We start from the raw sequence: 12,137 nt of genomic DNA, 5'->3' as shown, positions 1-12,137 counted from the left end.
CAGTTAGCTTCTTCTTAGCCACCTTATCACAAACAAAGTGAAAATCAATCTCAATGTGTTTCATTCACGTCTGAAACACTGGATTTACCAAAAGATAGGCGGCGCAAATGTTATCACACCATAGGATAGGAGTTTGTGAATCCTGGATCCCAAGTTTGAAGAAGTGATTGAAGCCATATAATTTTGACGAATGCATCGGCCAAGGCTTTGTACTCCGATTCAGTGGAAGAACAGGCCACCATTTTTTGTTTCCTAAAGGCCCAAGAGATAAGATTTGGCAAAGAAAGATGGCATAACCGCCAGTAGATTTTTGATCATCAGAGTTTCCTGCCCAATCAGCGTCAGTGAATGCCTAAAATTGAAGTTTGGGGGATCTGGAAAAGGGAAGACCATGAGACCGAGTGTGCTTCAGATAACAAAGTATCCATATGAACATAGTCCAGTGTTCCTTAGTCAGAAAGTGCATGAACTGACATGCTCTATTCACAGCGAATGCCACATCAAGGCGGGTGAGAGTAATATATTGTAGGGCTCTGACAACCGATAGATATTGAGTACCATCTTCTAAAGGCACACCCCCTATAGTGGAGAGTTTTATATTTGGGGCAATGGGAGTGGTAATTGGCTTACAATCATTCATGCCTGCTTTATGTAAAAGATCCCCAATGTATCATTGTTGAGACAATAAAAGACCCTTTGAATGTGGAATGGCTTCAATCCTAAGAAAGAAACTTAGGGGTCCTAGATCCTTGATAGAAAATTCCGCATCCAGCTAAGTAAAAAGGGTGGTGATATGGCTTTGTTGACAAATGGTGACCAAAATATCGTTAACATAAATAAGCACATAAGTAGTCAAGCTTTCTTTATAATAAATAAAGAGGGAGGGATCTATTTGAGATGCTCGAAAACCATGTTGGAGCAAAAAATTGGACAGTCATTAAACCATGCCTGAGGGCTTGTTTCAGTTCACACAAGGATCAATGTAATTTGCACACATGATGGGGGTGATTAACATCCTCAAAGTTCTGTGGTTAGCTCATATGAACATCCTCTGTTAAAACACCATGCAGAAACACATTGTGGACGTCCAATTCATGAATGGTCTAGCCTTGAGATATTGCTAGGAATAGAGTGGTCCGAATGGTAGTGGCCTTGATGACAGGGCTAAATGTCTCAATGAAGTTGATGCCCTATTGTTGATGGAATCCTTTAGCCACTAGACAGACCTTATACCAGAGGAACCATCAGCCTTTCTTTTGATTTGGTAGACCCATTTGCACCCTACTAGGTTCATGATTGTGCCGAGGAACCAACGACTAAGTGCCATTGCATAGAAGCGCATTAAACTCATCTGCCATAGTAGACTGTCATTCAGGGATTTTAGTAGCCTGTGAAAAACAAGCTGGTTCAATGGATGGTGGCAACACAGGGCTGGTATGAGTTTGGGGAGGTCGTCAAGGTCATAGAACCATTGGATGAGTGGAGGTTAAGGGTTGTGTGGGTGAAGGAGGTGGAGAATTGGGGGCGATGGAGGGTTGGTTGTAAAGGTCTTGAAGAGGGCGAGTTTTAGGTTGAGGGGAGGGAAAGGGGGAAGGTAAGGGTGAGGTAGATGAGGATGGGGATGCCTGTTAGGCGAGGGGGTGGGTAGAGGAGAGAATGGAGGAGTTTGAGGAGGGGGCTGATGTGGTGTTATTGGGTGTTGGGAAGTTGGGGGTATGGGGGAAGGTGGAATATACACAAGGGCTGAAACCCATGCCTGATTGGGAAGGGTAGGGTGAGGGGTAGGACCCAAGATTGAAGGTTGATCAAAGGGGAATTTGGTCTCATCAAACCTAACATGGCGAGCAATGTAGAAACGGTTGGTTAAAATATCCATATAACGATAGCCCTTATAGGAGGGACTATATCCTAAGAACACACATGGAGCAGATCGAAAATCTATTTTATGTCGATTGTATGGATGTAATAATGGGAAACACAGACATCCAAAAATACGAAGAAAAGTGTAATCTGGTGTTTTACGAAAAACCAGTTGATATGGAGAGACTCCTTTACTAACAGGAGATGGCATCCTGTTTATAAGATACACCGTTGTCACAAATGCGAAATGCCAATAATGCTGAGGGACTTTACTATGAGCCATGAAGGTAAGACTAGTTTCCAAAATATGGTGATGGCGCCGCTCAACAGAGCCTTGTTGCTCATGAGTGTGGGGATATGTCAGGCAATGTTGAATGCCAAGGCAAGAGAAGAACTGGGGAAGAGTGCGATACTCTCCTCCCTATTCTGTTTGGACAAATTTTATTTTGTTGAAAAAATGAAAATACATCCGATTTTTTAACTAGTGGGTAAGACCAAATATGCTTAGTTGCATCATCAAGAAAAAGTAAAAAATAACAGTATCTTGCTAGAGAAGGGAGAGGTGTAGGACCACAAACATCACTAAAGATAACATCCAATGGAAATGCACTATGAGAAGGGGAGGGAGATAAAGAAAGTCTACTGGCCTTGCCTAATTGGCAAGCAGAACATAATGATCCTAATTTATTTTAAAAACAAGGTAAATTATTTTGACTGATCATCTGATGTAGAATTCAGGTATAGGGATGGCCAAGTTGATGATACCAACCATCATAGAACGTCCTCTCAGCAATATTGACAAACGGATTAGAAATTGTGGCTGTAGAGAATGTGTAAAGGCCATCTTTACTCGGACCAGTATGAAGAGAAGCTTTGGTTCGCCAGTCCTTAACAAAAAAGGAGGGTGAAATTCAAAGAATACATCATTGTCCGTGCAAAATTTTTGGACAGAAAGTAAAGGCTTAGTTACAGTAGGTACATGTAGCTCGTTAGAGAGTTGAAATGAGCGAGAGGGAGAAGAGAGAATTGTTTTACTAGTATTAGAGATGATGAGACCCTTACCATTATCAACATGGAGATTATCTGGACCAGGGTATGGATCATAGGAGGAGAAAGAAAGAAGATCTGGAGTCACGTGGTGGATAGCCCCAGTGTCCAGGAACCATATGTAGGTTGTAGAGGGGTGGGTATGGGACTGTGTAGTGGGTGGATGGAAGGTAGTTGTTGGGAGGGAAGGGTTGGTTGGCATGAGGTGGAGTAGGGTATGATAGTTGGCATGGTTGTTGGCAGTAGTAGCAAGTCGCAACAATATGATTGGTGCATTGGCAAATGACACAATAGAGACATCCATTCTGACCATGCCCACGACCACCCCTCTTCCACGTGACCACAGAATGAGCCACGATGAGGAGAGGATCATGGTTGGTCATAAGTGTTACCTTGGCTAGGTTGAGGCTAGATAGTGTGGGTAGCAAGAGAGTCCGCAGTTGATGAAACTTTAGTTAACTTATTTAGAGATGTTCCATAAAGAAACTCATGGCTGAGAAGAACGGTATGAAGGTCTATGTAGGACAATGCTCTGTGAGACATAAAAGGGAGGGGATAATATCACGATACTCTGATCTGAGAGTACGAAAAACATAAATATTAAAATCCTCCATTGAGAGGGGTTTTCCTGCCGCAGAGAGTTCATCAGCAATCATCTTTACACGGTAAAGAAAAATAGTAATAGATTCATCTAGTTTATGAACAAGATCTTGTAAAGCAAGGTGTTGGGAGAGCACTCTAGTGGTGGAGGGGGAAGCAAATGTAGTTGTGAGTGTTTCCCAAATCTCATGGCTAGAAATCTTCCCAACAATGAGTGGAAATACCTTTTCACTTAATGATGCAATAAGCAAGCTCATGAGAGAGTTATCCTGGTGACACCAATGAAGGGCAGCAATAGGATCGGATGGGCATTGAATGGTTCCATCTAGGTATCCAAAGTGGTTTTGTCCTTTAAGGAAGGGTGATATTTAGCTTTTCCAAAATATAAAATTTTTGGGCTCAAGCTTAATGGAGAGAAAATGATGAGATGGCATGTGGGAGGGGGCGGTGGTGTTGGTGGGAATAGGCATAGTGGGTAGAGGGGCGGTGGGTATGATTGTATTATTGTTGAGGGGAGTAGGGGTTTCATTAGTTGGAGGAGGTGGGGATTGGGGATTGGGGAGGGGTGATGACAGCAAGCATTGTAGATTGATGAAGAGATTTATGTGGTGAGAAGAGTACCAACAACAAGAAGAGGGATCCTTTCACGCTGGCTCGTTGGAGCCTAAAAAAATTTTTTTTATGTTCTTGGTTCGGGCGTGCCTGGCTCTTGATACCATGATAGAACAATGAACAGTAGAGTAATGCCTTAGGTCTTTCATTGATGTGAGTCCTATTTATATACAAGAAGATACACATACCATCTATAGAATACAAGATCACCATATATTTATGATTTACAAGGGTAGGAGATCCACATTTGTCATATGTATGATTGTATGGAGAGTGGATATGGTAGATAATTGTGCATATCCACACTTACCATATGTATGGAGAGTGGAGATATGCATGGATGTATCCTTGATTACAGCTACCACACTTGTCATGTATCTGAAAAGTGAAATATGGTAGATGGATGTATCCTTGGAATACAAGATAACTGATATGGGGTTTCTTAATTTGGAGAAATTGATCCATATTGGTCGATAAGCATCAATAGGGACAGATTTCTACCTTTCATAAGAGGTAGACGGTCATTTTTATTATGTGTCTATAAGAGCACAAGGGCCACGTTGCCTTTCAAGCTTATTTTTTCTATTAAATAAATAATACTGACACAAATCTTTGACATCCTCATGGCTTTAATCGTATTGGTACAATTAATCTAAAAAAATAAATATCTATTGATTCTTCAAAAATAATAATGGGGGCTTTGGTGTTTGTTACTCCTAGTGTAAGGAATATGTGTTGCACACATAGTATATATGATATTGTCATTGCTATCAATAAAATATAGTCTAGGTCAGCAAAGCAGTACAACTAGCAGAGTGATATGCAGTGACTCAGAGTATCAGAGATGATAGAGTATCAACTCAGAGTATTAGAGATGATAGAATATCAGAGATGATAGAGCATTAGAGTATCAAAGATGGCGTAGTATCAGTCTGCAAGGCCAGCTTCCAGAGTCATGACGGTGTGTTTATGGTCCCACAGTGTTGGAAGAAATGCATAAGACTCCATAGTGACAACAGGGGCAGTTTGGTCATTGTACAACATTAGGAACTGTGAGTACAACCTATAGCGTTATTTTATTAAATTCATATACTATGGTCATGAGGATATTTATGTGAAGGAATTTTGGGTGCTTTCAATTATAATTAATGTCACCAAGGGTATTTTGGTAATTTTTATATGTTCTTGACGTCTTGAGGTGGCCAGAGGTGATGGCATGGTAGCATATAGCCACGTCGATGACATAGCAGTGATGGAAGGAGTGTTTGAAGTAAGTTTAGTGTTATGGGTGCAGCCATGGTGTGTGTTGCGGATTTCTAGGCTCGGTATCGGTAATTTAGACTCATTCATGTTTGGGTTGAAGATGAAGTTTTTGGCTATTGGAGTCTTCATGAATTTTGTTGGGTATGTCGTACTCTTTCCAATGCACCTATATTTTTCGTATTTTGATATTGGATGAAGAAGAAACAACCAGATGAAAGTTTGAGGGCATTTGGTCATTTTATATGACCAAGTCTGATGATGGGTTGTTCTGAAAGTCTTGGTATAGTGATTCATAAACTCAAAGCATTTCATCTTGTCGCATTTTTGAGGTCATATGAGGGAGTTCCAGTGTTTCTTGTCCTGTTACTCCAAGTTGGAATTCAAAATCAGCTATTGACGTCTTTCTTCACCACACTTAGGTACCTATAAATACCAAAGTCAAAGGATCATTTGACAATTTCATAAAGTCTTGATTTGGGAGCAATCAAAAAACCCATATTTGTTTTTATCAGACAACCTAGATCTATTTTGGGTTGATGGGGAGTTTTTGTAAGGATTGTTTGGATTAAAGGGGTTTCGATGTAATAAAGAGGAGCATGGGGGATTCCAAATGTATGGATATGAGGTAGCCATGTAGCCTAGATCCTCATCCAAGTGTGCACAAGAGTTTGCGCTAATAGTGTGTATTAAAGATGCTCCTGGGAGCTTTGTCATTGGTTGGGTGCATCATAACTCTCTGCTTTGTGCTACACCATATCCGGACCAGCGTTTGTCCTATGAACACATGTACCAGTGCTAAATATTCCTATTTCATTAAGCATCTGTGGTCGTACACTCACCAATTCGTATCCCAAGCCCTCTATTGATTCCTTTTTTTTGCGACACATCTGAAGACCCACGTGCTATCTATGAATCATAACCAATAGCTACATGATACATCGCATGTAGGTGATGTCATCACTCATCCCTGCAGAGGGCATCAACCTTGTGTCAGCACACAGATATGAATCCTATGACCAGGATTTTTTGTCCGTTAACTTCATCTAATGACTCTCATCCTGCGCACCTATTTTGAGATGTAATCATATGGTTGAGACGCCTCCCACACCTCCGCATGTCGCCAACGTACCCTATTTTCCCTAGAAGATTCTAAATATAACTTCTCACTGGCTGAAATTCAAACAACCATATCTCCTCGACCATGTCATTCCAAGTTAAATTGTTTTTGTTTTTGCGAGTACTATCCTCTGGTAGTAATAGAACATAGTTTTTTTTAGAGTGAAAAACCTACAGATTTTGTGAGAGAATTTTTCCCTTTTGTTGGTAAAGCATTGAATGGCCTTTGTTACTTTATAGGAGCTTCATTTACTCCATTAATGGAGGTTTGAAAAATGCTCGAGCTAAGTTGATGCTTTATTGATACCAAACCAAGAAAAGAGAAAAAAAGAAGAGAGTGTCGCCCCCTTTGTGCATTGAGTGTATATTTTTCACTTCAAGTGAGACTTAACACCACCATTAATGGTGGTTTAGAGAACTTTGTGAGAAAAGAGTGGGAAGATTAGTAAAGAAGCCCTCCCCCTATTTTTGGTTGCATTAAATGGTGTCATATATCCTCAAGATGAGATTTTTAGAAGCTCCCATTAATGGAGGTTGAAGGGGTTGCCATTGAGTTCTTCTACAAGTGATAAAAGAAGAAGAAGAAAAAGAAAAAAAAATAGAGAGGATAAACTAAAGAAAAGGAAAGGAAAGAATAAGGAAGAAGGAGATCCCCCCCCCCACACTGCCAGGGCATCTCCAGTGAAGCTCAGTTGCCCGTACCGAATTTCTCAGGATACCAAAAATAGAGACAAAGCATGATTATGAGAATTTCTATACTTTAGCTTGTTTTATTTTATTTTTGTATCCATTGAATGCTAGTCTTAGGGTGTGTTTACTTGTAAAGCCTTAGACTGAATGTGCTTCATTGTAGGGCATTGATATTAGCCCAACTTTATTTTTTAATTGGTATTTAATGGGTGTTGGACATGAGGACAATGTGTTCCTTGGTAGTTGCCACTACCAAAACTTACTTGCCATGGGTGTGGCCTCTCAAATCATTCTGGAAAAACAAGGGTGAAGACTTAACCTTTGTATGTAAAGGTGGAAACTAAGAACATGTTCCCTTGCTATGGGTACAATTATAATTATATTAAGTAGATCCTAAGCTCGACAGTGGGCATTGCTCTGTGCATGTAGGCAACTGGTTGAAGCATGTATTTCTTGTGTTGTGTTTGTGCTTGTTTGTGCTATGCATTGGAGTGCTTATTTGCAAAATGAATGTGCGCATCTAGTAGACCTGGCCACTGTGTGGTGCAGTGTGGATGTGCATACAACTGAGTATGTGTGTGTAATATTACTTGTAATGTAAAGGTTATGAGACAACTTTGGATAGCATCGGTAGATTGTGTGTGTATATGTTGAAGTGATAGTAGTGATTTCTACTTTAGGGGCATAGGAGGAAGAAGAAAAAAGGATTTAGTACACTAATTCATCCCCTCAGTGTTAGCTAGGACCCAGAAACTATTATCAAAGCTTAGGCTCAATGACTGTTTGATCAACAACTAAGTGATCTAGTCGATTGAAGATGGTTGTAGGTGACATGTCTATTTTTGGAGCTCTTATTTTTTATGGATCAGGTTTTGTGTTTTGGTGAAATTTGAGGAAGTCATAAATTGGCTCATTGAGGTATGATTTATGAAGTGCAGTGGCTAATGGGAGTGCAGACTCCATATTGACTCTAGGATTAAAGGGATACATTTGGATGGATTGGTAGACAATGTGAGTGTCAAAGTCAGTTCATACACATTAGTTAGGGCTATGTGGGGGAAACTACATTACCTATATGGGGATGAGTCAGCAATTGCAATAGGTCAATCAACTATCTCAAAATCCACATCAGAGGTTGAGAGCAGATGTTCAGATTAGTGTTCCACTAGTGGATTTAAGTGTGTTGAAGTACAGGTTTACATGGAGAGATGACTGCAACTCAAAATGATATCATCTTTGGGTTGTGGACACATCTGAGAGAATGTAGTCTCAAAACCTAAAAGAGGCAGTCACAGTTTTGAGGGCACATTAGTTAAAGTTTGATGTTTCTTGCACCTCACAGATGATAGAGTCCAGAGACCCTTGGGTTATAAAATCTTTTAAATGCCAACTGAGAAAGCAAAGTGAGGTATGTACCAGGCTAGAGTTAAAGAACTTAGCCCTGAGAGAGGAAATGGATGAGCAGTCTCGAGTGATTAGATGAGGAAATGAAATTGAAGAAGATCTTCAGACATTAAACAAAGAATAAAAAACAAAGATAATTTCCTTACAAACATAGTTTGCTGAGTTGTAGATGAGCCAATTAGTCACCCTACCTATAGCTGATATTGATAGACATCTAGTTTAATCTATAGGTTATCAGAGACCATCCATCATCAGCTTTGGTTTTATTATAGAACATATTGAGTTATTAGGGAGAGTTACAAAGACAGTTGAGATCAGACCACAAAGACATACCACAATCAAGAGAGAGCTCAAAGGAGATGGAAAAAGAGAGAGCAAATGCACAATATTAAGATAAGATCTCCTACACATTAGACATAGTGTGGAGGCAATCCACATGATACATAGAGTAGAGCTAGATGCCAAAAGACAATTCAGACAAAGAACAGAGGCAGTGCATAGTGGCAGAGTTGGTTATGGCAGAATTGATAGAGTTAATTAGTAAAGACTAGTGGAGCAGAGTAGGTTTAATTATCAAAGGCCAAGGCAGATGGTTCCCTCCAACAAACTTAGTGGTTCACCCAACTTGCATATGCAATCCCTAGTGATACAATCACATTTTAATGGATATTATCACAAGTGCAATGGGTATAGGCATAGGAAAGCAGAGTGCACTTCCAGAGTAGTTCAAAATTATGGAGGGAAGATTCCCATGGCACCATTGGATGGAAAATAAGTGGAGTATTTTACATATCACCAGCTTGGACATTAGGTCAAGCGTTGTAAGGCAACGCTCTCCCCTCAGTTAGTATAAGAGTATAGAGACTATTAGATCTCTAGAACCAAAAGTCAAGAAAAGGTTCTAAAAGGCAATGTTAGGTTGAAATTATTAGCTCGTAGTAGTCATCTCCATTATCATTTTCAAGGTCGACTATTTTTTCTTCATATTTTTCTTTTTCTCGTCTTTAATAAAATTAGACATGTTGTCCTCATAAAAATTTCTTTTGATGTCAAATTTTCAACATTCTTCCCTAGGACTCCCTTGGTGGCTTTACAGTTAACCCGAAAAAGAAAAACTCATATCAATGGTGAACTGAAGTAGGAGGATTGGTCAACAAAAAAAATAAGAGGATTAGAGGTGGGATCTTTTTAGGCAACATTGTATTGGTGGTGCATTGAGTAGTTTTCGAAGGAGGAGGATATGCCAGGTATAGAACAAAGACCTAAGTTGGTAGCAACCTTGTGCTTTCCTTGATGAAATTGACCCACATTTCAAATGCACTTCTTCATTATTTTCATTATTGAGATTTTAGTACCTTCAATCCCTAACATCCTAAATCCATTCATTTTTTAACCCGTTGCTACAACTAATTCTAGCAAAAATCATAAAATCTTTGCAATACCCAACTTTGTTATAGATTCCTCTCCTCTACATCTTTCGTTTCAATGTATTTCCTATGACTATTTCATTAAGAAAATGAAATGATTTTCACAAGATAGCAACTTATAGTTCTTACCACCTTCAAAAGTCGCAACTCTTACTCTTGAGAAGGTGACACTTAAAAAGAGAATGAGCTAGGTTAGATTTATTCATTTTTCTCTTTCTTTTCAGCCATTTTGCACTTCCTTCCTCAGTTGTGCATTTTACCTCCGTCCTGTGCATGGTTTTATCTCCATCTTTGTGTGAATTTGTAGTTCTGCCTTTGTGCGAGTTTATAGCTCCGCCTTTGTGTCTGTTCCTTTCCCTTCTCAAATTCTTGCCATGGTGTGTGGCCGAACTGGTGATGGTGACGACACTACTGCCGATGACGATGATGCAGATGGCCTACTTCCCCCACCACCCCTTGTAGTCACCACCCCCATCCCTACCTCCCTTACCTCTGCCATCACCGCCCCCTTCCTCACATCTATAGATTCCACCATCACCTTCCCTTTCTCTATCACCACCACTAGCCTCATCCCCTTCACCATCCTATTTGCAACTGGCCAATCTCCCTTCACCACCCCCATCTCCTCCACCCCCACCTTTGACACCACTGTCTCTATCACCACCCCCACCATCTCCGCTACCTTCTCCCCATTTTCTGCCACCATCATCATATCCACCACCTCCACCATCACCTTTCTAGTAGAATCCGCAGGCGGAGAAAGAGGCGCCTCCAACGGCATTGCCATACGCCCTCACTGGTCACATTTTCTCCTTAGATTTTCTTCTAGATCTAAAGAACTGCTCTGTTTGTCAATAGACCCATAGGTTGACAGCATCAGGTTTGAGAATCCAATTGTCTCTCTAAGTGACATGGTGTGTTTTCAATAGAGAAACACTTTCAAGTGGCATTTTCTCCCGGGGCCATTATCACCTGTCTCGTCCTTACAAATTTCAACCATGGGATCTCACTAGGTGGCACGCTCTCGAAGAGCCTTGTTGGAGGACTCGATGAAGGTGCTCTTGAAGAGTGTAGTCTGGGCATTCGGTTGACCATTATTCTTGAAAAGCATTGGGATTTGGTTTCCATACCCCCTATATTTTTTATTGTTGTGGTTCTTGTCACGTATCCAATATGCTTGTAAGTTTTTTTCACAACACTATTTCTAGGGATTCTTTTGGTGTCATCCAAACCCTAGCCACGGAGACCCTATCAATTCCATGTAAGACAACGTCATTTCCATTCCTTGATTCTAGATACCTTATATCCGAACCTTGCGTTGCTCATGGAGTGTTTTTTTTTTTTTTTTTTTTTAATGTACTTACAAAAAAAAAAGAAAAGAGAAGGTGGCACTTAATTAGCTATAAACTTCTCTTCTCACAGTAGTATTAGACTCATCTAAAGCATCTATAAGAACCCTTAAAATAAAAGGAAAATTTTTAATAAGCCCTTAGAATAAGCACAAAACAGACCCCAAATATAAGCCCTATCCTCTTTCAACAGTTGCTAAAATAATAAATAAGTATGCAAATTTCTTACAAATTAAAAGCAAGAGATTATATTATATCGCAAACAAATCTAAAGCAAGAGCGACACACATGATACCAAATTAGCATATATTAAAAGACCACACTTACAAGGATAGTAGACAATCTGAACTTAAATAGATGCTTGAGTTAAAAACTTGAAGACTAACAAGAGAAACACCAAGACTGTCTAGAACTCACATTGATTAGACTCAATCCAAAAAAGGTGCTACACACATTGATGAATACTCTCTTATAAAGATGCATAAACTGAATTTTAAGCCTTGGTAAGCCCAACGGACTTCAATTAGAAAATTTCATATACATAAATGAGTGATTCAGTTATACCGATGTAAGATTCACTTATATTGAGAATAAAGAAAGTCTGACTCATCAAACTTTTACTAAATTTTATCCTCATGAGCTATTATGTAACATATCACCCAAATAGTTTTGGACTTCTCCTCTACTCATATCAATATTAGACTATTCTAAGGTTTTAATAAGAACCCTAAGAGAAATTCATTAAAAAAAATAAAATTTTTAGTAAGCC

This window comes from Macadamia integrifolia, chromosome 2 (assembly GCF_013358625.1).
Source record: "Macadamia integrifolia cultivar HAES 741 chromosome 2, SCU_Mint_v3, whole genome shotgun sequence".
Taxonomy (NCBI): domain Eukaryota; kingdom Viridiplantae; phylum Streptophyta; class Magnoliopsida; order Proteales; family Proteaceae; genus Macadamia; species Macadamia integrifolia.
The sequence above is the reverse complement of the archived record's forward strand: the minus strand, read 5'-3'. Positions refer to the sequence as shown.